The sequence below is a fragment of the Nerophis ophidion genome, linkage group LG11 (genome assembly GCF_033978795.1).
Source record: "Nerophis ophidion isolate RoL-2023_Sa linkage group LG11, RoL_Noph_v1.0, whole genome shotgun sequence".
Classification (NCBI taxonomy): Eukaryota; Metazoa; Chordata; class Actinopteri; order Syngnathiformes; family Syngnathidae; genus Nerophis; species Nerophis ophidion.
Window position 1 is genome coordinate 48,444,890 of NC_084621.1, and position 26,432 is coordinate 48,471,321.

Below are 26,432 nucleotides of genomic sequence, written 5' to 3' on the forward strand. Positions count from 1 at the left end.
AAACAACAGCACTGAAAAGAGCATAATATGACATGAAGATTATATGAATGATTTTAGATATTTAGGGAAAGGAAATAAAAAAATACTTTTATCTTAAATTATGATCATGATTTGTGGTTATGTTAGTCCAGCAGAGAAGGCTTTGCTGGCCCTGACGGCACTTCGCTGGAGGAAACTTGTTTTTGCACTCTACAGATGTGTCATTCCAGCAGTATTTTGTGACTTTCACAGACCCTAATTGGAATTGATAGTCAGCCTGCGCTCTAACAGACAAGCCTTTGGGATTTCTCAGCTAAGTGCAGATGACATTTTTTGGGACAAACCACTTTTTCTGGATATTTTAAGCAACTGAGGTCCAATTGGTGCACTGTTTGAATGTGCACATCGGCAGCAATGGTGCATTGCAAGAGGCCAATGTAGTTTAACCGTATGGCTTTATCCAAAGACAGAGAACTTTTTTGCTCTTTTCATCAAGTTCTCTTTATGCGAATATCACACAGAAAATGACATGAAAACCAGGTTTTAACTGGGGTTTTGACTTTTGAAGAACATCTTATTTGAGCTTACAGTTTCCAACAAATTATTTACCCTTATCCTGTTTATTCTTTTTACATTTCGATGCTCTACTTGAATTTTGGTTACAAGCTACACACGCAATATCTCAACTTTTCTCCCCCACCACAGTTGAGAGTTTATAGGTCAGGAGCGTGTTTTCTCAATTTCCAAATAGTAGGACATTGTTGGCGTTAAAACCTCAGGATGACATTGTATTTTTTCTAGGGGTGATGATTTGATTGTGGTCAGATTTTATGGTTGCCGATACAATTCAGGGATCATATTTTCTTTGAACGATACGATTCAAAACGATTTAGTGACAGGAAAACCATTCAGTAACCTTTTAGCAAAATAAAATAATTAAAAATCAAGCTATGTGACTGTAAAATAAACACTGGATTCTGCACACAGCAGGTGAAGATTCCTGTTATTTCTTTTAAGGTAATCTATTTAAATGAATTAAGGATAGAAACAAACAATGGTCAATGCATTCACATTTTATTTGAAAAAAGTCTAAACACACTGTGGGTTTGATTAATGAGTGAAAACCTTTTCTTTTCTCAAATTTCTATATTCAAAAAATGTTCAAGAAAAGTACAGAAACCAATATTTAAACAGTACATTTAACTGCTACTTCAAAATGTATCAATCCAAGTTTACTTATATAGCCCTAAATGTCTCAAAGGGCTGCACAAGCCACAACCACATCCTCGGCTCAGATCCCACATTAGGGCAAGGACAACTTAACCCAATGGGAACAACGAGAAATTATTGTACATTGTATTTACACAATACAATATTAATATCAAAAGTAGAGTGCAGCCACCATCTCTTCAGGTTGAATTAGCAGTAGATTTACTCGCTACTTTTACTGTTTGACATAAAAAATAAATACATAGTAATAAATACAAATACAACATTATTGTGTAAAATGAAGTGTAACAAAACGTCTTCAGGTTAAATGAGCAGTGGTTTTACCTGCTACTACTAGTGTCCGAGGTATACGGCGTTTAACACTCTGTTATAAGAGAAAACAATTTAGAGCAACTTCGCTGACTTTAACTCACCTCATATTTGACCTCCTATGACGTCATTATTGCTCCAACCCTCCGACATCAAGTCAACAAATATTCAAACTGTTATACTACTCTAATTTTAATAAACAGTAGTGCAGTAATATTTTACAAAAGAGCAAGTGAAACCAACTTTGACTTTGTGATGTTTCTCCATGAACGCTGCTTTGCCTGGGTGGTCAGTTGTGTGTGAAATCCCAACATGGTGCAAATGGTGATTTGAGGGACATTCGTCATGTTACTAACAGTGGGCGACTTATTAGGAACATCTCTGTTTTCGCAAAAGCCCAATTGTTTCCACACAATGGACCGCAATGGGGGCTTATAAATTTTTTGTTCGCCTACTTCTTTCGGTATCTGCCATACTTGTTTTGATGTATGTCGCCGTGTGGGGAAGTTAGACGGTCGACAGACTCCCGTAAAGTTGTTGTCCTTATTTAAAATGCTAAAAACAAATTTAAAGTCTGCCATTCTTAAAGCCAATGTGTTCTTTTGTAACATTAATAAACTAATTACTTTTTAAATCGATGTATGACCTATATATATTTGTATATATATATATATATATATATATTTCTTATGAAAGGCCAACTAGCAGAGCTCAGAATGATTTTATTTGAATTTAAGATAAATCAATCTATCGATATATGACCAATCGTTACAGTCCTATTTTTTTATTGAAAAATAACATACTCTGCGATGAAGTGGCGACTTGTCCAGGGTGTACAACGCCTTCCGCCCGATTGTAGCTGAGATACGCACCAGCGCCCCCGCCAACCCAAAGGGAATAAGTGGTAGAAAATGGATGGATGGATGGAAATTACATAATGCATAAAAAGCATGATCCAACTTTGTTTCATAACAGCGACAATACAGAGATTAGTTCTGTGAAAACTAAACACAATCCTCAATTGTTTGTTGTCAATTCCAAAGCCATTAACAAACTGAATAATCAGCTTGCCTTAAAAAAAAGCCTGATCAATGGATCAGCTAATTGTTTCCCCACTCATGAGGTCTGACATTGATCCACTCGCACACAAGTGTAATCATGATGTTTCTGTTCCATCTGTAGATATCAACTTAACTGCAAACACGGTTTTGTGTCAGTCTGAAGTCCCCCCATGCGTAGAGAGCCCTGCTACAATTGTATAATATGTTTAGGCCAGGCCGTGCGATTGCCTGAGGAGGAGGAACAGTCTGCTGCCACATTGGGTTGGTTCCACACTGTTAGCCAGATATAAGCCTGCATGCATATGGAGAATGCTCTTTAAAATGACACTTACCCCACTCCCTGTGCCTACAGTATGTGCTCTGTAGATGTGGTTGGATGCACACTTTAAAGACATGTACTGTACATATGCGTATGCATATGTTGATTCAGAAACCGTTATTCCTGCACATATTGTCATTTGCTTCAATTATGTATTGTTTTTCTTGAACATAAGCTGTCCTCTCCGTCCTGTTCATTACAACTGCCACCATAGATCTGTCTACTCATGCGAGTGCAATTTCCTGACGTGTCATTCAGTCATCTATTTATAATGAATTTCTTTTGTGTGTGTTATCAATTGTATACATTTTACTTGCACCCATCATCATGAAAAACAAACTGAAATGTGCTGCTCAAGCATTTTTAAACTGAGCATCGCAACATGTATTTCCTCTTATTCCTTAAATTATAAGTACTCTGTCTTGGTTAACACAAGCACATGTCAAGTCATATAGACCAGACAGTGTCAATAATCTGCCATGGTCTGCTTAATAGTGGCCCCCAGACCATACTTGCCAACCCTCCCAATTTTCCCGGGAGACTCCCTGATTTCAGCGCCCCTCCCGAAAATCTCCCGGGGCAACCATTTCTCCCGATTTCCACCCAGACAATAATATTGGGAGTGTGCCTTAAAGGCAATGCCTGTGGCGTCCGGTTTTCCTCCATGGGTGCAAACTCCCACCCCTCCAGGACCAGGAGGCGTGTGGGTCGGATCACAGCTGACTCTTCTCACCCTGGACACAAAATATTCTCCCCTCTTCGCTCAGGCAGGAGACTACGGTCCATCCAGACCCACACCTCCCGCCACCTGAACAGTTTTTTCCCCTCGGCCATCAGACACGTGAACAATACCAAGATCTGATAACTCAATTACAGCTCACGTTATTCTATTCTGTGTTATATGTCTTTTATGTTGCACGATTGCGCCAGGTAACATTCCCAGTTTGTGAACCCATTCTCAAACAATAGCAATAAAAACTTTTCTCATTCTGATTCTAATTCTGATTCAAACAGCGTGCCTGTCCAGTCAAATAATGTACGCGGCTTTTACACACACATCAGTGAATGCAAGGCATACTTGATCAACAGCCATACAGGTGGCCGTACAAACAACTTTAACACTGTTACAAATATGTGCCACACTGTGAACCCACACCAAATAAGAATGACAACCACATTTTGGCGGAACATCCGCACCGTAACACAACATAAACACAAGAGATCAAATACCCAGAACCCCTTGCAGCACTAACTCTTCCGGGATGCTACAATATACACCCCCTCTGCCACCATACGCCCCCACCCCCGTCCCCCATCTCCCATTACCCAAGAGCCATAGTAGCATTAAACAGACACTGAGTGAGCACAATTTGTCCATCATGTCCTCATGTGTCATGTCTTTTTATTATTTTATTTTTTCGGACTATAATGTGCAATAATGTTATATGTGTATATGTATGCATATATGCATGTGTGTGGATATATATACATATATATAGATCAGGGGTGCTCACACTTTTTCTGCAGGCGAGCTACTTTTCAATTGACCTAGTCGAGGAGATCTACCTCATTCATATTTTTTGTTTATATTTATTCATTTATGAGAGATACATTTTTGTTAACAAGTTAGTGGTGTTTATGATAATAAAAGCATGTTTAACACATATAGATTCCTTTCTTTCATGAAGACAAGAATATAAGTTGGTGTATTTGATTCTGATGACTTGCATTGATTGGAATCAGACAGTGGTGCTGATAACGTCCGCATTTTCAAATGGAGGGGAAAAAAAAGTCCTCCTCTCTATATCCAATACCACATGAATGTGGTTGGATTCGGCATCTGTCATTTGTCCAACTTGCATAATCGTTTTTAAACACTTTGTTATGAGAGTATCATATGTGTGTGTGGCCCTTTAATGTGTTGACAGCAGGTGAGTGACGTCAGTGAGTGTGTTGGCGAGGGAGGAGAGGGAGCCGTCGCTGAGGGCGGGGGAGGAATACATTGGCATCAAACTCCGTAGCTTACTAGCTTGTGCACAGGCAGGATGAGGCAGGTCTTTTATGGTGAAGACAGGAACTGTGCAGTCAGTCTTTAGAGTTTTGACAGCAGGTACGGCCCAAGAGTCTGTTGAAATAAAAAGTGTTTCTATCCATCCTGTCAGTGATTGTTTTCCTAATAATGAGCTCGCAGCAGCCAGCGTCATCTCACAAGACCCTCGGGTGCTGAGAATGTCAAACCACTGACAAAAGCGAAGTCTTGGTGAAGATTGATGTTTGCTCATTTTTATGTCTATTTTTTTAATGCCTGGCTTGTGATCGACAGACACACCCTCCGCGATCGACCGGTAGTTTGTGATCGACGTAATGCCCACCTCTGATATAGATACATCTCTTATTGTCAATCTTTTTTTACCATTTATATTAACAAATTGTATATGCACCTTAGGATATCTGCTCCAATTTCGTTGTTCTTTGAACCTGTTCACTGCAATATTGACAATAAAACTATATTCTATTCTATTCAGAGGTTTCAAGGTTGGCAAGTAAGCCCCAGACTATTATTCCATCACTATGTGTTGTTTGGGTTAGCATGTCTTTACCAGGGATTGTTCCCATAACAATGTTGAACTGACTGCCTGCAAGTGTTTTGCTCGAGTTCACTGCTGCATGGACTATACGTTTTACTTTCGTTGTTGTAGCCGCTCACATATCGCATTTCGCTAGCTGTCAAAGCAAACCTTGCACAAAATTGTCATCCGAGTTTTCTGGCAGAAGAAAAGTAGACAGTGAAAGTCGCAATTCCAAGAACATTGCACTGAATCGTTTGACTTCTTGTTGTATATTTGATGGTCGTGTGATGGGTGATGAGCCAAGGAGACGCCAAGAGAAATCGTCGAACAAAAAGCTTTGTTTCAGCAAGCCTTGGACTAGAGCTGCAGCTCTAGGAGAAGAAGTGTGCCAAATCTCCATATTGTGCTGTCATGCCGGAATACTGTGTTGGAAAAGCATTTATTGTAGACACCTTCTCCTTGTGGGTCAAATCTTGATGCCGGACAGCCTGTATACCACTCAGGTTGACTAGTCAAGTACATTAGCTATCTCCTGTGATCGATTTGGGTCCGGTGATCTCCGACTCCTATCCTCTGTCCTTCTGTGGGACCTTCTACCAGATGTTACGTTCCTGGGAACTCCCAGCAAGGCCGCGGATGGACAGGTGCACTTTGACCTTCGAACAGGGGTAGGGAACTTATGGCTCGCGAGCCAGATGGATACATCTGAGCTGACACTACTTAACACAATAAGTAATGAATAATTCCACTTGTAATCACAGTGTTAAAAATAATGTTAAAAATATAAAAATGCTGATGCATTTGAATCCATCCATCCTTTTTCTACCGCACCTGTTGAAGAAGTTGCCTTAACGGTAAGAAATAATTTATTTATTATTGGTCAGTGTAGGGCTAGCCCTCTTGGAGGTTCTTCAACAAGGCCCAGGTGGGCCTTTTACACACCTGTCGCTGATTTCGAGGCCGGTCCTGGCAACACCCTGCTTCGCTGTAGACCCGCAGGCCACACCCCTCCTAAGTTAGATTCAAAATAACAATGTTATTACAAAGAATAAGATACCTATTATACTCTAGAAATGTTGGTCTTAATTAAAAATGCACACTTTTAATTGTGTTCAGTGTTAAATATGTATTATATGGCTCTTACGTAAATACATTTTAAAATATTTGGCTACTTGGCTCTCTCAGCCAAAAAGGTTCCCGACACCTGCTTTGGAAAAATTTTTTTAAAGAATTATGTGACCAAATACAAACAAATGCTACTTCCAATCATATCAGAAAATGTATACTTGATAGAATTAATTTCACTCTCTCAAACAAGCAGCATTTATATGCAAGGGTTGATATCCTTTAAAGAAAATGGTGTGCCTCTAAAAGCTTTGAGTACCCCAGTCATGATGTAAGCAAAATATAACACATAGCTTTTAAAAAAAAGGTCGAAAATAACACTGAGATGTGTCTTTAAACATGTAATATTAGGTTGTGGTAAATATGTGAACCCCAGATGCAGAGACGCAAGGCGAAGAGCGGATTTACAAAGTTTTTGATTATCATAAGGCAACAAAGACTACAAAACTTGTTTAGCAAGTAACTAAACGAGATAGCACAGAAAACAAGTACTATAAAAACTAATAAATATCGAAAAGACACGAAATATCCTAATAGAAAGTCCGGCTGGAGGCGAGGCGAAGCAGCACCAACGCAGGGGAGACGCCGGAATGAAAATAAGTCAGTCATACAGGGGCCAGTGGAGCAACAGAAAGGTAGTGTTATCTGTGTGCAAGCATGGACAACGCTGGAGAAAAGAGTGGCGTCTCCCAGCTGCAACCCTTCAGCTTAAGAGGCTGATGAGGTAATCAGCCTCAGGTGCCTCCTGAATTCATGCCTCCAGCTGGCCAGAGAACGTCTGGAGAGAGAGATGAGAAACAGGAGCAACCAGGCAGACATGTAACATGAATATGTTTTAATTAGACTTTTGGTTAGAAATAATTCACCTGACCACCTAAATGGTGGACTGCGTCTGGACCCAGACAACTTTCTACACGTAGTACACGGTTCTGGTCTTATTGTTAAGAAATGATTTGAGTATTCTAAGTTTGGCCGTAGCGCTGCTATTTTGTTCGGCACAGCTTTTTTAGACTTGATGAGATCAAGAAATTCACTGACCAATTGCATACAAGTTAAGCCACATGATACAAAACAGATTGCTTGAGATCAGTGTTGTCCAAACTGTAGCCCAATGGCCAAGTGCGGCCTTCCAGAGTCTTCAGTGCGGCCAGAGACATAACAATCTTAACAAGATTTCGCCCGCGGCATGTTTTTGCCTAAATATTGTTTCCTATGCAGTGATTTAGGCCATGTCCACATGAACACAGATACTTAATAAAGACATACTTATCTCTACGTTTAGGCCTCTTGTCCACACGCAGACGCATACTTAAGTCTTTCAAAACGCAGAGTTTAAAAAACCCTGGCCAAAGTGGAGAGATCCAAAACTCTCCACTTAGCGTATGCGTGTACACGGCACAAACGGAGACTTGTGATGATGTCACGGTTGTACGCTGTCATTTCCAAGCTCAACAACACTGCCTTCCTGCCTTTAAACACATTATAAAAGGACTTAATGTCCATCAAGCAGTGCAACATCATAGCTTAACCCAGTTTTAATAAAACATTTTGACAGATTTTTGAGCACCGTGTGTAATGTTCTATATTCTCAATAGAACATTGGTGTTGTTTACCGGCGTCATATTGCAGTCCACACATACCGCTTATGTGTGACGGCCATCTAATGGTCACACTTATCTTACCATGTACTTCAAGGTCATTAGGCACAACCAGAATTATTCCGTACATTAGGCGCAGCAGGTTATAAGGCGCAGTGTCAAATTGTGAGAGCTATGAGTTGATGGTCAGTGGGTTACAGCTCGATTTAATCAATGCGAACTGAAGTGTTATTTTGGTAAAAATGATTGTTATGTGAAAACCATTGCTCTGCTTTGTGGCAAAAAAAAAAAAGCGCGTATTGTGCATGCGCGTCTTCATGTGGGTGTGTGTGTGTGTGTTTGTATGTGTGTTTGTGTGTGGGTGCAGAGCGTGGTGCAATTAACCTCGAAAATATGTCTTGGCTTCTGTCTGTATTCTTACATGTTTGGCAAACTTCCCCCTTCAATTTGGTATATAATCAATACACACAGAATGTCTAAAAAAAAGCTGTGTAAACGTGATCACAGAATTCTCTGAAACAGCACACATTGTTGTAATAACTAATAAACAACTAAAGTTAGTGCAGTGATTTCCATGTAATTTCCATGTAATACATATATTTATACAATATATATATATATAGATCTATATATCTATATATATATATATATATATATATATAGATCTATACATCTATCTATATTTATAGATATATATCTATATATATATATATATATATATATATATATAGATCTATATATATATATGTGCACATGTATATGCATAGGTGTGTATATTTATAATGTTACTTTACAAGCGGTCGGCTTTCGGCCCTCAGGCAAATTTTTTTAGCCCACTGTGGCCCCCAAGTCAAAAAGTTTGGATACCCCTGCTGTAGATTGCTGGATTAAGGAAATATTACCTTTTTCTAGACTTGATTGATTCTTAGTTGAAAACACATAAAGTGGGCTCTATAAGGTTTCTATTGTAACAACTGCAACACATATTATGAAATCATAAGCTGCAGTATGGCATCCAAAAGGAACCCAGAATACTCTTTTGACAGAAGGACCTTTGAAATACCAAATCTTTTTTTAGTTAGCTAACCAGGCATTTTGTCCATGCAATAATGTACGAGGAAGACGTGTAATTGTCACTTAAATAACGCTTGACCTTGCAAGAATGTAATTAATTAGTATGCCATGAAGGTTAATTAGAAATGAAGGATGTCTATGCATCATAAAGCGCCTTGTCTTCCCCCGCTGTGGCAGTCGGGCAAAAAAACATCTGCTTAGTTTGAAAAATGGTGTTATTAACATTACCAATCATTTATTTCGGTATAACTGTTGAGTAACTCTTTTTAGTTTGAAAGTATAAACACCAGCTGGGACACTGAGACTGTGTGTATTTGAGGAATAAAATAACCTGTTAAATTTAAAATGTAAACATGCTAGCTGGCTCCAACTTTACATTAGAAATGTCATATGTGTTATTTTTTTTTATTTTATTTCCAGACAGGGGCGGTATACAATTGTCAGGTAAACTTCTAAGGTTCACTTTATTTAAAAAAAACACAACTTTATCCTAAGTTGGGTTCTTAGGTTTTAAGTTTGTATAAAAAATCAGAAAAATGTCTAGACGTGCTCAGAACTGGAAAATGTATAAAAATTATTATGAATAACTCAAACCCGTTTGCAGCATTGGTCGAGCACCCCTGTAAACATAAGCATCCGTGGGGACAAACATGCAAATAAAAAAACATTCCTGCTGATTGCAATTCAAGTGTTGTCATTTTGTCCAAGACCAAAAAAAGTTATTCGGTGATACCTCAACTTATGATCACATTGTGTTTCACCACAGAGCTTGTATCTCAAAACACACAAATCAGCTGTGCCGATTTAAATCCCCTCCCTTTTCTTCCGCTTGTCCAAGTTTGGGTCGTGGGGGCAGCAGCCAAAGCAGAGAAGCCCAGACTTCCATCTCCCCAGCCACTTCGTCCAATTCCTCATTGAAATCAATTGAATCCATCCCAAAACACCATCAGTTTAACATGTATATGCTTTATTATAAAGAAAGAAAACAGGGAATAACTATTGTTTGAAAAAAACATAATAGGATGTACTACAAACAACAATAGTTTTATGAAATAATGTATAAAAAAATTTCCGCATTCATCTTTGGGACTGGACCAATGCAGTGTTTTGTTTCAGATGCTTCTACATTCAGTGTTGCCAAGTCTGCTTATTATCCACTTATTATAAGCAACTTGTTTTCATAAAGCTGGTATTGTGTAGAGATGGCATTTATGGCCCTTTGTAGGGAGCCGGATCTCGATGAACCATTCCTTTAAAAGAGCTGTTCAAAAGACTGTCTTGTCGTTCATATATATATATATATATATAAATACATGTGGTCAAAAGTTGGTTTACATGCTAAAAGAACATGATGTCATGGCTGTCTGGAGTTTTCAATAATTTCTACTACTCTTATTTTTTTTTGTGATAGAGTGATTGGAGCACATAATTGTTGGTCACAAAAAACATTCATGAAGCTTGGTTCTTTTATGAATTTATTATGGGTCTACTGAAAAGGTGACCAGATATGCTATGTCAAAAGTATACATACAGCAATGTTAATGAGGTAGGCAGCTATTGGTTTATTTTTTTTACAAACCCCGTTTCCACATGAGTTGGGAAATTGTGTTAGATGTAAATATAAACGGAATACAATGATTTGCAAAGACAACATATTTGATGTTCAAACTGATGAAAACATTTTTTGTTGGGCAAATAATCATTAACTTTAGAATTTGATGCCAGCATCACGTGACGGAGAAGTTGGGAAAGGGTGCAACGAATACTGATAAAGTTGAGGAATGCTCATCAAACACTTATATGGAACATCCCACAGGTGTGCAGACTAATTGGGAAAAGTTAGGTGCCATCATTGGGTATAAAAGCAGCTTCCATGAAATGTTAAACAATTCACAAACAAGGATGGGGTGAGGGTCACCACTTTGTAAGCAAATTGTCAAACAGTTTTAAAACAACATTTCTCAATGAGCTATTACATGGAATTTAGGGATTTAACCATCTACGATCCGTAAAATAATCAAAAAGTTCAGAGAATCTGGAGAAATCTCTGCATGTAAGCGATGATATTACATTCTTTGGATTCCTCAGGCGGTACTGCATCAAAAACCGACATCAGTGTGTAAAGGATATCACAGCATGGGCTCAGGAACACTTTATAAAACCACTGCCAATAACTACAGTTGGTCGCTACATGTGTAAGTGCAAGTTAAAACTCTACTTTGCAAAGCCAAATCCATTTCTCAACCATATCCTTGAACTCCGCCGGCTTCGCTGGGCCTGAGCTCACCTAAGATGGACTGATGCAAAGTGGAAAGGTGTTCTGTGGTCTGACGAGTCCACATTTCAAATGATATTTGGAAACAGGACAATAACCATTAGGACTGTTATAGGCACAAAATTCAAAAGCCAGCATCTGTGATGATATGGGGGTGTATTAGTGTCCAAGGCATGGGTAACTTACACATCTGTGGAGGCACCATTAATGCTGAAAGGTCCATACAGGTTTTGGAGCAACATAAGTTGTCATCCAAGCAACGTTATCATGGACGCCCCTGCTTATTTCAGCAAGACATGTGTTACAACAGCGTGGCTTCGTAAAAAAAGAGTGCGGGTACTTTCCTGGCCCGCCTGCAGTCCAGACCTGTCTCCCATCGAAAATGTGTGGCGCATTATGAAGCGTAAAATACGACAGCGGAGACCCCGGACTGTTGAACGACTGAATTTCTACATAAAACAAGAATGGGAAAGAATTCCACTTTCAAAGCTTCAACAATGATTTTCTTCAGTTCCCAAACGTTTATTGAGTGTTGTTGAAAGAAAAGGTGATGTAACACAGTGGTGAACATGTCCTTTCCCAACTACTTTGGCGCGTTTTGCAGCCATGAAATTCTAAGTTAATTAATATTTGCAAAAAAATATATTTATAAAGTTTATGAGTTTGAAAATCAAATATCTTGTCTTTGTAGTGCATTCAATTGAATATGGGTTGAAAAGGATTTGTAAATCATTGTATTCCGTTCATATTTACATCTAACACAATTTCCCAACTCATATGGAAACGGGATTTGTAAATATTTGGTCTTTCTCTTCCGTTGTTTGGAGAGAAGGATTGTGTCGATTTCTAAGCGACGTTCAAACACGCACGTCAACTTATGTCTGTTTCTTGAGTAAACTAAGCAGCAATGTGTAAACAATATATTAACTCCATCCACCCATTTTCCACCGCTTGTCTCTCTCGTGGTTGTAGGTGTTGTTGGAGCGTATCCCAGCTGCACTAAGGCAAAAGGCTAGGTACACCCTGGACAAGTCCCACCGTGTAACAACATATTAACTCTTTATTGTTTAAGTGGCACAACCCTGTTATAAATATTACTTCAACCGACAGTGAAAATACTGAGAGGCTGGTTGTATCTAAAATTTCTGGTAAGTTAAGGTCACTGTACCACACAAGTAAGACACAGCCGATCAAATAAGCGGGACTTGATTCTCGTTTTTCTTTTACTTATCGTGTAGTGTGCTCCTAAACCTTTACTCACTTGTATTGTTTTAGCTCAATCAATAACCTTCCAACATTCCATCACAACTCTTCTGTGACATTTCAGTTTCCTCCTTCTTGATGAAAATCCATTAGGGCTCACTTTGGTTGACAGTACTGCAGTAAAAAAAATAATCATAAAAGCTGTCCTTTGGCATTTTTAATGATCAATGGATGTTACAGCCTGTTTGTTGGTATTGTAACCTATCTCCCCGTTGACCCGAAGGCTTTTAACCCTTTTAAAGATGATTTATTGCAAATAGGCATTCTTTTTAATTGTCCCTGTCGCTAGGTGTGCGACAGATTTGTAAAGCCATTACCGGAAATCAATACTTAGCTTTTAGGTGATGAATTAATTAATGGAGTGTGAAGTTTACCCCAAATGAGTGTCCTCCGATTAGGACGGAAAGATACACAGAAGGAAAGGCAACAATCAAAGGAGAGGAGATTGCGTTGGCAGGCACATGATTTCATATGAGTGTGTTTGGATCATTTCTTTCAATGTATTTGTTGCCTGAAGTAATATGTGGGTATACTAAATTAATCAGGGGCAGCTAAACATGATATTTTTTACAAACTGTTTTATATTGAAAAGAAAATGTTTCGATGCATTCAAAGAACATTTGAAATAAGTAGGCTTTGGAAATGACATTTAACCACTGCTAAACACAGCATCAAATAACTTAATTGTAACAAAGTCCATTAATAGTATGACATGAAATGTTGATTAAATATTATGTACATGGCATTTGTGTTTTACTGAAATGAAATTGAAATTAAATTGAAAAGCCTACCAGACAGACTTAAGAAACAACCAATAGAGACACATGTTTGTGACCAGCAGCATGCTTTACATGCAGAAGTAGATATCTATTTTTCATCATGCAAAATTTTTTTTGCAGCATGTCTCATTTGATCCCCCGTTTAAATTTAACAACCTGCGGCAGAAATGACTATTTTTTTTTCCCTCAAAGTGCAGTATCTTGCAACTAATAGTCTCCATTATTCATGGCCCTACAGCAGAGGTCACTGCCATGGGGTTTACTTTTTTTTTTACCTCTCTAAATTGGAAGTCAAGAGAAAATGAATCGAGGCACCCACACGTGGAATGAGCTATAGGTTTGACTTTGACTTGTCCTCAAACTGCAAAGTGATAAGATAGTTTCATTTATGTCATATGGACTGTTAAAGATGGTGCTGTAGCTCAACAAGGTTTATTGTTTTTTTGGCTTCAGTGTCGTGATATTGGAACTGCATTTTATTTAATTTTAACAACTCCTTTTAAAGGGGTTTTCCACCTTATCTTATATACAGTAGTTGATCGGGTCTTACAACTACTGTAAGAATGCAAGTATTTTTGGAAAAAAAATAATGCTAATTACCTGAATTCCAATACATGTCAAAGTATGGGCTTTTGAGTTAATTGCCTTGGATAAAATCTGATGCTCCAGAACTGTAATAATAATGAAACGACATGAAATGTTTCAAGATCTGACTCATTCTGATATTTTTGGGCGTGCTCCACGAAGCTCAGAAAACTGGGGAAATGGAAAATATAAAGAAGGAATTATTTACGTCGAGAAATATACTAAGACACTAATTGTCCACATACTGTATACCAAGAGCAAGTTATCACTGATAACACATACCGTATTTTTCGGACTATAAGTCGCAGTTTTTTTCATAGTTTGGCCGGGGGTACGACTTATACTCAGGAGCGACTTATGTGTGAAATTATTAACATATTACCGTAAAATGTCAAATATTATTTAGCTCATTCATGTAAGAGACTAGACGTATAAGATTTCATCGGATTTAGCGATTAGGAGTGACGGATTGTTTGATAAACGTATAGCATGTTCTATATGTTATAGTTATTTGAATGACTCTTACCATAATATGTTACGTTAACATACCAGAGACCTTCTCAGATGGTTATTTATGCGTCATATAACGTACACTTATTCAGCCTGTTGTTCACTATTCTTTATTTATTTTAAATTGCCTTTCAAATGTCTATTCTTGGTGTTGGGTTTTATCAAATAATTTTCCCCATAAAATGCGACTTATACTCCAGTGCGACTTATATATCGTGTTTTCCTTCTTTATTATGCATTTTCGGCAGGTGCGACTTATACTCCGGAGCAATGTATACTCCGAAAAATACGGTATGTGAAATGAAGTAGTGACTTCAAACACCAGTGTGAATCAAGGTGAAGCCTGGGAATTTTTTTTGTTTCATCTATCAAGTTGAAAGTCCAATCACATAAAATTTCGACATTTTGTCCATGAGGTTGGAAAAACGTACAAGCGGCCGAAATGAGTTTCCTCCGCCGGGTGGCGGGGCTCTCCCTTAGAGATAGGGTGAGAAGCTCTGCCATCCGGGAGGAGCTCAACGTAAACCCGCTGCTCCTCCACATCGAGAGGAGCCAGATGAAGTGGTTCGGGCATCTGGTCAGGATGCCACCCGAACGCCTCCCTAGGGAGGTGTTTAGGGCACGTCCAGCTGGTAGGAGGCCACGGGGAAAACCCAGGACACGTTGGGAAGACTATCTCTTCTGGCTGGCCTGGGAACGACTCGGGATCTCTGGGAAGGAGCTGGACGAAATGGCTGGGGAGAAGGAACTATGGGCTTCCCTGCTAAGGCTGCTGCCCCTGCGACCTGACTTCGGATAAGCGGAAGAAGATGGATGGTTGGATGGATGGACAACTGATCGTCATTAAGATGTTGACTGGGCAAAAAAGGACTGTTTTTTTGGTAAACAGTCCTTTCGGTCATGACCCAAAGCTCATGAACATAGGAGAGGATGGGAACGTAGATCGACTGGTAAATTGAGAGCTTTGGTTTCCGGATCAGCTCCTTCTTCACCACAACGGATCGATACAGCGTCCGCATTACTGAAGACACCGCACCGATCCACCTGTCTATCTCACGATCCATTCTTCCCTCACTCGTGAACAAGACTCCGAGGTACTTGAACTCCTCCATTCGGGGCAAGATCTCCTCCCAAACCTGGAGATGGCTTTCCACCCTTTTCCGGGCAAGAACCATGGACTCGAACTTGGAGGTGCTGATTCTCATCCCAGTTACTTCACACCGATCCAGTGAGAGCTGAAGATCTTGGCCAGATGAAGCCATCAGGACCACATCATCTGCAAAAAGCAGAGACCTAATCCTGCAGCCACCAAACCAGATACCCTCAACGCCCTGACTACGCCTAGAAATTCTGTCCATAAAAGTTATGAACAGAATCGGTGACAAAGGGCAGCCTTGGCGGAGTCCGATCAGTTGTGTCTCTTGACAAAAAAAGCCAACAAGGGCATGGCTGCTACCTCTCCCTCTCTTCCTCTGGTAAAGAGGATGATCTGTGTCAAAACATACTTCTGTCAGGTCTGACCAGGCCTTTGTGGAAGAATTTTCAGATAGCACACTGCTGCACTCATGCATTTGACTTGAGAAACTGATGCATTTTTTGAACATCCTCAGTGAAGGGCATACGTTGTGGTGCATTCCACTTTCCATTAGCTATGTTCCTCAGGGCTGTTGCAGAGATCAACTCGTCCCACTTCTCACTGTGGACTACCTGAAACTTAGTGGCCTTACCAGCTCTTCATTGGTCATTATCATACCTTGTGCTTTCAAGTGTTTGCTGACTTTAACCAGGGTATTCCCAAGTTTATTTGCCAGTGATGGAATTGGCCCTAGTGTGTGAATGTGAGTTTGGATGTTGTCTGTCTATCTGTGTTGGCCCTGCGATAAGGTGGCGACTTGTCCAGGGTGCACCCTGCCTTCCGGCCGATTGTAGCTGAGATAGGCTCCAGCACCCCCCGAAACCCCGAAGGGAATACGCGGTAGATGGATGGATAGATGGAATCCGGAATTTGTTAGTGTCACTATCAAAGCCACAAGTACATTTGGCAGCTTTGACCATCAACATGAACAGGTAGTTCTTAGGATTCACAAATTCCTCCATTCTTTTTAAGGTAGTTACTCTCTTGGCAAGATAAATCATTCTTCCTAATTCCCGCATCTTCTCTCTGACACTGTTGTTTTTTTGCTGACACACCACTTTTGTTCAACGGGTGCTGCCTAATATCTATGATGACATGTTTCATCTTTTATTATTTCTGTGATTGGATCAGGAATCATGGCACGTATTACTCCCCACAGTTGTTTGGTTATACTTGAAGGCACAGGCCCAGTATATGTGCACATGGACTGGACACGGTTCTTTCCTGGTTTTCGGGTGGCGGATGCAGGTTTGAGGTGACAACTTTGCATGTGTCTCCACAGTACTTTTTTGGTAAACAGTCCTTGGCAATATGTACAGTGCATAAAATCATTGCCTTTAGTTTCTTTAGGTGGTCATTTAAATGGCACTAGTTCACCCTTTCCTGACTCCATAATAGCAGCATTGTGGGCATAGTTCCCTTTATTACGAATATAGTCTAGCTGTTTCCTTCTCTCCATGGAACTCGTTGGAAAGCTAAGAGCTGTGGCTACTTCCAATGTGTTTTTGGGTGCACTTTCCAGATGACTTGCCATCTTGGGATATGGCTTTCTGCAATACAAGCAATGATGTGTTTTGTTGTAAACTCTATTTCCAAGTTTTTTGAAGGGAGCAGAAACAACTACGGTGTCAATTGTTTCCTGACTTGAGCAGGGTTTTTCTGTTCCAGTGACATCAGGTGTTATGCTGTTTATGTCCAAGTCCATGTGGTCTACTGTTGTGCTGTCACAGGCTGGAGGACTTATTGAGTCAGGATATCTGTCTTTCATCCAAAATATGGAAAACTAAATTAATGTGAAGTTTTTAAAATATCTTAAATCTCCGATGTTCATCATACCTATACATATAACTTCTTAGAAGTCTTTAGAGACAACCATCCATCCATCCATCCATCTTCTTCCGCTTATCCGAGGTCGGGTCGCGGGGGCAGCAGCCTAAGCAGGGAAGCTCAGACTTCCCTCTCCCCCGCCACTTGGTATAGCTCTTCCCGGGGGATCCCGAGGCGTTCCCAGGCCAGCCGGGAGACATAGGCTTTCCAACGTGTCCTGGGTCATCCCCGTGGCCTCCTACCGGTTGGATGTGCCCTAAACATCCCCCTAGGGAGGCGTTCGGGTGGCATCCTGACCAGATGCCCGAACCACCTCATCTGGCTCCTCTCGATGTGGAGGAGCAGTGGCTTTACTTTGAGTATCTACCGGATAGCAGCACTTCTCACCCTATCTCTAAGGGAGAGCCCCGCCACACGGCGGAGGAAACTCATTTTGGCCGCTTGTACCCATGATCTTGAGACGCATAATAGATTTAGCCCTTTAGCTAGTCCTACACCCCAGTCTACCGGGCACCACACTTTAGTCATAGGGGATTCCATCACCCGAAACATAAAGCTTAGCAAACCAGCCACAATTAAGTGTATTTCCGGGGGCAGAGCACCTGACATTGAAGCTAATCTTAGGGAGCTAACTCGTAACAGGTCTAGTAAACACGTACGGCAGGCTAACCGCACCACTAGTTATGCGAATATAGTAATACACGTTGGCTCCAATGACGTTAGGATGAGACAATCAGAGATTACAAAGAGAAACATAGCCAGGGCTTGTAATCTCGCCAGAAAGATGTCCAGGCATCGAGTAATTGTCTCTGGCCCCCTGCCTGGGAGAGGCAATGATGAGAGATATAGCAGATTAGTCTCTCTTAACAAGTGGCTGGATAGCTTCTGCAGACAACAGGGATTTACGTTTATTGATAATTGGCCCTCTTTCTGGGGCAAACCTGGCTTGCTGAGGAGAGACGGCCTTCACCCTAACCAGGAAGGCGCTATCCTCTTGTCTCGGAACATAGACTTCGCATTGGGCCACATTTGACTAACTGCACTAGAGCAAGCCCGGTCACAGGCAATTACAGAGCCTGCTAGCCTGGGTATGGAGTCAGTTAAGCTAGAACTAGCCAGCGCCAGAATGGATGATCCCTGTACACATAGCAATTTTCGTAGAATAATACACAACTCACAAAATGTTTTTTCTACTGTGTCTATGACTACGTCAGAGTTAGACATGCATTCTACTGAGGCGGCAAATTATGATACGTTCAGTTTATCGCAGCGGCAAGTAGACAATCTGAAAATTCCCGTCATATCAATTCCTAGATATGGTCGTAATTATTTTAAGTACACTGCGCATAATAAACGCAACATTATTAATATTGCTACTACGGATAATTTTAGCAACAACTCCTTAAAACAGCCCACTACCTGTAATATGGGCTTTCTAAACATCAGATCTTTGTCTCCCAAAACGTTATTAGTCAATGAGGTCATTAGAGACAACAACCTTAACGTCATCGGTCATAGCGAAACTTGGCTTAAACCAAACGACTTTTTTGCGATAAATGAGGCATCCCCTCCTAACTATACGAATGCGCATATTGCCCGTCACCTCAAAAGGGGAGGGGGTGTCGCACTAATATACAACGAAAACTTTAGCTTTAGTCCTAACTTGAATAATAAATATAAATCGTTTGAGGTGCTTTCTATGAAGTCTGCCACACCTCTGCCTCTGTGCCTGGCCATTATCTACCGCCCCCCAGGGCCCTATTCGGACTTTATTAGTGAATTCTCAGAGTTTGTTGCTGATCTAGTGACGCACGCCAATAATATAATTATAATAGGGGACTTTAATATCCATATGAATACCCCATTGGACCCACCGTGCGTGGCGCTCCAGACTATAATTGATAGCTGTGGTCTTACACAAATAATAAATGAACCGACGCATCGCAGCGGTAATACGATAGACCTAGTGCTTGTCAGAGGTATCACCGTTTCTAAAGTTACGATACTCCTGTATACTAAAGTATTGTCCGATCATTACCTTATAAAATTCGAAGTTCAGACGCATGTTCGTCAAACTAATAATAATAATAACTGCTATAGCAGCCGCAACATTAATGCTGCCACAACGACGACTCTTGCGGACCTACTGCCCTTCGTAATGGCACCGTTCCCAAAGTATGTGGGCTCTATTGATAACCTCACTAACAACTTTAACAACGCCCTGCGCGAAACCATTGATAGTATATCACCGCTGAAGTTAAAAAAGGCTTCAAAAAGGCGTAATCCATGGTTTACTGAAGAAACTAGAGCTCAGAAATTATTATGTAGAAAGCTGGAACGCAAATGACGCACGACTAAACTTGAGGTGCACCATCAAGCATGGAGTGATAGTTTAATAACTTATAAACGCATGCTTACCTTAGCTAAAACTAATTATTACTCAAATCTCATCCGCATTAATAAAAACGATCCAACATTTTTGTTTAGTACAGTAGCATTGCTAACCCAACAAGGGACTCCATCCAGTAGCTCCACCCATTCGGCAGATGACTTTATGAAGTTCTTTAATAAGAAAATTGAACTTATTAGATAGGAGATTAAAGACAATGCGTCCCAGCTACAACTGGGTTATAGTAACACAGATACGATTGTATATACGGCGGTTACTGAAAATATCCAAAATAGTTTCTCTCGTTTTGATGAAATAACATTAGAAGGATTGTTACAACGTGTAAATGGAATAAAACAAACAACATGTTTACTTGACCCACTTCCTGGGAAACTTATCAAGGAGCTTTTTGTATTATTAGGTCCATCAGTGCTAAATATTATAAACTTATCACTTTCCTCAGGCACTGTTCCCCTTGCATTCAAAAAAGCGGTTATTCATCCTCTCCTTAAAAGACCTAACCTCGATCCTGACCTCATTGTAAACTACCATGAGGTCTAACCTTCCCTTTATTTCGAAAATCCTCCAAAAAATTGTTGCAGAGCAGCTAAATGAACACTTAGTGTTTAACAATCTATGTGAAACCTTTCAATCCGGTTTCAGGGCAAATCACTCGACTGAGACAGCTCTCGCAAAATTGACTAATGATCTATTGCTAACGATGGACTCTGATGCGTCATCTAAGTTGCTGCTCCTCGATCTTAGCGCTGCTTTCGATACCGTCGATCATAATATTTTATTAGAGCGTATCAAAACACGAATTGGTATGTCAGACTCAGCCCTGTCATGGTTTAACTCTTATCTTACTGATAGGATGCAGTGCGTCTCCCATAACAGTGTGACCTCGGACTATGTTAAGGTAACTTGTGGAGTTCCCCAGGGTTCGGTCCTTGGCCCTGTACTCTTCAGCATCTACATGCTGCCGCTGGGTGACGTCATACGCAAATACGGTATTAGCTTTCACTGTTATGCTGATGACACCCAACTCTACATGCCCCTAAAGCTGACCAACACGCCGGACTGTAGTCAGTTGGAAGCGTGTCTTAATGAAATTAAACAATGGATGTCCGCTAACTTTTTGCAACTTAATGCCAAAAAAACGGAAATGCTGATTATCGGTCCTGCTAGACACCGACCTCTATTTAATAATACAACTTTAACATTTAACAACCAAATAATAAAACAAGGTGACTCTGTAAAAAATCTGGGTATTATCTTCGACCCAACTCTTTCCTTTGAGTCACACATTAAAAGCGTTACTAAAACGGCCTTCTTTCATCTCCGTAATATCGCTAAAATTCGCTCCATTCTGTCCACTAAAGACGCTGAGATCATTATCCATGCGTTTGTTACGTCTCGCCTCGACTACTGTAACGTATTATTTTCGGGTCTCCCCATGTCTAGCATTAAAAGATTACAGTTGGTACAAAATGCGGCTGCTAGACTTTTGACAAGAACAAGAAAGTTTGATCACATTACGCCTGTACTGGCTCACCTGCACTGACTTCCTGTGCACTTAAGATGTGACTTTAAGGTTTTACTACTTACGTATAAAATACTACACGGTCTAGCTCCAGCCTATCTTGCCGATTGTATTGTACCGTATGTCCCGGCAAGGAATCTGCGTTCAAAAGACTCCGGCTTATTAGTGATTCCTAGAGCCCAAAAAAAGTCTGCGGGCTATAGAGCGTTTTCCGTTCGGGCTCCAGTAATCTGGAATGCCCTCCCGGTAACAGTTCGAGATGCTACCTCAGTGGAAGCATTTAAGTCTCACCTTAAAACTCATTTGTATACTCTAGCCTTTAAATAGACCTCCTTTTTAGACCAGTTGATCTGCCGCTTCTTTTCTTTCTCCTATGTCCCCCCCTCCCTTGTGAAGGGGGTCCGGTCCGATGACCATAGATGAAGTACTGGCTGTCCAGAGTCGAGACCCAGGATGGACCGCTCGTCGGGACCCAGGATGGACCGCTCGCCTGTATCGGTTGGGGACGTCTCTACGCTGCTGATCCGCTTGAGATGGTTTCCTGTGGACGGGACTCTCGCTGCTGTCTTGGATCCGCTTGAACTGAACTCTCGCGGCTGTGTTGGAGCCACTATGGATTGAACTTTCACAGTATCATGTTAGACCCGCTCGACATCCATTGCTTTCGGTCCCCTAGAGAGGGGGGGTTGCCCACATCTGAGGTCCTCTCCAAGGTTTCTCATAGTCAGCATTGTCACTGGCGTCCCACTGGATGTGAATTCTCTCTGCCCACTGGGTGTGAGTTTTCCTTGCCCTTTTGTGGGTTCTTCCGAGGATGTTGTAGTCGTAATGATTTGTGCAGTCCTTTGAGACATTTGTGATTTGGGGCTATATAAATAAACATTGATTGATTGATTGATTGATCTTATCCTTTCGGTCATGACCCAAAGCTCATGACCATAGGTGAGGATGGAAACGTAGATCGACCGGTAAATTGAGAGCTTTGCCTTCCGGCTCAGCTCCTTCTTCACCACAATGGATCGGTACAACGTCCGCATTAATGAAGACGCTTCACCGATCTGCCTGTCGATCTCACGATCCACAGGCAGATCGTGAGACTCCTAGGTACTTGAACTCCTCCACTTGGGGCAGAGTCTCCTCCCCAACCCGGAGCTGGCATTCCACCCTTTTCCAGGCGAGAACCATGGACTCGGACTTGGAGGTGCTGATTCTCATTCCGGTCGCTTCACACTCAGGTGGGAACCGATCCAGTGAGAGCTGAAGATCCCGGCCAGATGAAGCCATCAGGACCACATCATCTACAAAAAGCAGAGACCTAATCCCGCGGCCACCAAACCAGGACCCCTCAACGCCCTGACTACGCCTAGAAATTCTGTCCATAAAAGTTATGAACAGAATCGGTGACGAAGGACAGCCTTGGCGGAGTCCAACCCTCACTGGAAATGTGTTCGACTTACTGCCGGCAATGCGGACCAAGCTGTGACACTGATCGTACAGGGAGCGGACCGCCACAATAAGACAGGCCGACACCCCATACTCTCTGAGCACTCCCCACAGGACTTCCCGAGGGACACGGTCGAATGCCTTCTCCAAGTCCACAAAGCACATGTAGACTGGTAGGGCAAACGGCCATGCACCCTCAAGCACCCTGCCGAGAGTATAGCGCTGGTCCACTGTTTCTCCTGAATCCGAGGTTCGACTATCCGGCGTAGCCTCCTCTCCAGTACACCTGAATAAACCTTACCGGGAAGGCTGAGGAACACACCCTCCGGTCCACCTTCTTAAAGAGAGGAACCACCTCTGCCAATCCAGAGGTACCGCCCCTGATGTCCACGCGATGCTGTAGAGCAGGGGTAAGATTTGGCTCTTTTCATAACTGCATCTGGCTCTCGGATAAATCTGAGCTGACATTGCTTAACACAATAAATAATGAATAATTCCACTTGTAATCACAGTGTTAAAAATAACGTTCAAAATATAAAACGTTGTCATGCATTTTTATGTTCAAGAAGTTGGTAAGAAGTCATTTATTTATTATTGGTTAGGGTGGGGCTTGCCCTCCAGGGGGTTTTTCAGACCACCAAGCACTGACATGAGAGCCTGTTTCAGGGTTACAATATTGTTTTATTTTTCAACAAGTCTCTTAGTTGCTTTCCAGCAATTGTCTTTTTCTCTTCCGTTCTCGCTCGCGCTCTGGTTTCTAGCCCCAAGCCCATCTCTCCTCCTGGCTGCTGCTTATAACATAGCGACAGGTGATCAAATAAAAAGGCACAAGTGGGCCTTCTACGCACCTGTTGCTGATTTCGAGGCCGGTACTGGCAACACCCCGCTTCGCTGCAGGCCCGCAGGCCACGCCCCCTCCACAGTTAGCTTTAAAATAACAATGTTATTACAAAGAATAAGAGACCTCTTTAGAAATGTTGGTCTTTCTTAAAAATGCACGCGTTTTGTTGTGTTCAGTGTTAAAAAATATTATTTTATGGCTCTTACGGAAATACATTTTCAAATATTTGGCTTCTTGGCTCTCTCAGCCAAAAAGGTTCCCGACCCCTGCTGTTGAGTATAGAGAACCAATTAGCCTTAAATTAGAGCTAACTTGACTATAAGCAAGTCCAAATGAAAAACACATGCAATTTAACTTTTCTGAAGAAACTCTCCTGAAGGAATCAATAAAGTACTATCTATCTATAAAGCAGTCCAAATGAAAAGCAAATGCAACACAAAGTGATTCAAAAGGTTTCTAAGAGCAAGGCTGATGTTCTTAATTAAATGCACCTGTTGGTATAGGTTCTTTGAGTTGCCCTCGAAAAAAATATCTTCAACTCGTTCTAGTAAAATATATAAGTTGAGATGACAATACAATTAGTATAGGCTTTTTGTGAAAACAACATTGATAAAACTTTTTGGCTTAACTTGATTATGAACAAATTATTCTTGTACAAATGATAGTCAATAATCTTCATTTATAAGAAAGATGTGCTTACCTTTGGTTTAATCAGCTTATTTTCGTACCCCATGTGATGACATCTCCTGCAGATGAACCACCTTTGTTATGGGGACCAGGTGGAAGTGATTAACAAAACACGAAAGGACCAGGTGGAAGTGATTAACTATACCCGAAAGAAGTATGAGCAGAACAGCGAGTGCAGTACCAGCTACAGCCCGATGAGGGGGATGCTGTGAAAATGTCTCAAACTAACTTATGGGCCGAAGCTTAAAAATCACTTAGGCATCTTCAGAATGGATCTGACTATCATTTAAAAAGGTTTCCCTTAGGGGGACCTGTTTTTTTGTCCCCATACCGTCAAAGGTGCCCTAAAGGTGACTGTGTAAACGGAGCGATGTCCCCATTAAGTAAGCATTGCCAGATCACACACACACACACACACACACGCACACACACACAGACACACAGAGAGAGAGAGAGAGAGAGAGAGAGAGAGAGAGAGAGCGATAACTTACACAAACAGTATGTATCTAATTTAACAGGAATCTAACAGACCTCTTGTGATAGAAAAGGAATTGCCCACACACACATCACATCCAGGATCAATTAGAATCCCATCCACACATCCTGCCCCCAATATTATGCGCATTCGACCATTTCATTATATTTCTAATTACAGGGGAATGGTGGAGTCTGATAGGATTTTATGTCTTTTAGTAGCTCCATTGTCTGTCAAGCAAGATGGATACTCCCTTCGGGAAAGCTATATATCAACTTTAAAAGTCCATATATTGTTTTAAGCATGAGGTAATGTTACGATCTTACTTCCTGATACTACGCAGTTAATTTATAGGGCATTTGGAAAATTGCATTCTCAGTCAATAAGATTTTTAAGCCTTTTTTTTTCCAAGCGTTGTACTTGTTTAAGTAAAAAGCATTATGGCTTGTACAGAGCAAGTGATTTCAGGTCTACCTAATATAATTTGTGACAAGCAATGTACCGTATGCACAATACAATTGATTCATATGTTTTTTTCACTGCATTGCCTTGAATTTCAGCGTTATAAAATGTTGGTTTATTCGTCAGAAAACTTAACACAATAACTGGGACTTCAGAGTGATAATCATTGAAATTATTAAAAAGCGCTGTGTCAAAACTATGGTCTTACACAAATAATTGATGAACCTACGCATCGCAACTGTAATACGATAGACCTAGTCCTTTTCACCACCTCCAAACTTATGGTACTCCCGTACACCAAAGTAATTGTAAAATAGTAAAAAAGTTTTTTGTGTCATCCTTTTGTGTTTCCCTCGTGTTTTCACGTATTATTATACATATATATATTTTTTTTTTCAAGGGGTGGCACTTGCGTGACTTCTACGGTGCTTTTTTGTGGACTTCTGGATCTGCCTCCCGAGAGCCTTTTGGCCATGGAGACCAGCTGCTTGGTCACTGCCACACCAGAGTCTGTTTGGAAAAACTGGAGGAGATGCAGATGAAGAGACAGGGCTGCGGAGCTAGCGCTGGGCGCCGGGACGGACAGGCCTCACAGTGTCATAGCTGAATGAGCAGGTATTGGAGACTTCGGGCTCATTAGACTCACCACACTTGCCAACCCTCTCGGATTTTCCAGGAGACTCCTGAAATTCAGCGGCTTTCCCGAAAACCTCCCGGGACAAATTTTCTCCCGAAAATCTACCGAAATTCAGGCAGAGCTGGAGGCCACGCCCCCTCGAGCTCCATGCGGACCTAAGTGAGGACAGCCTGTTTTCACGTCCGCTTTCCCACAATTTAAACAGCGTGTCTGCCAAGTTATGCTATAACTGTAGAATGATCGAGGGCGAGTTCTTGGTTTTCTTATGTGGGTTTATTGTTAGGCAGTTTCATTAACGTCCTCCCAGCGCGGTAAC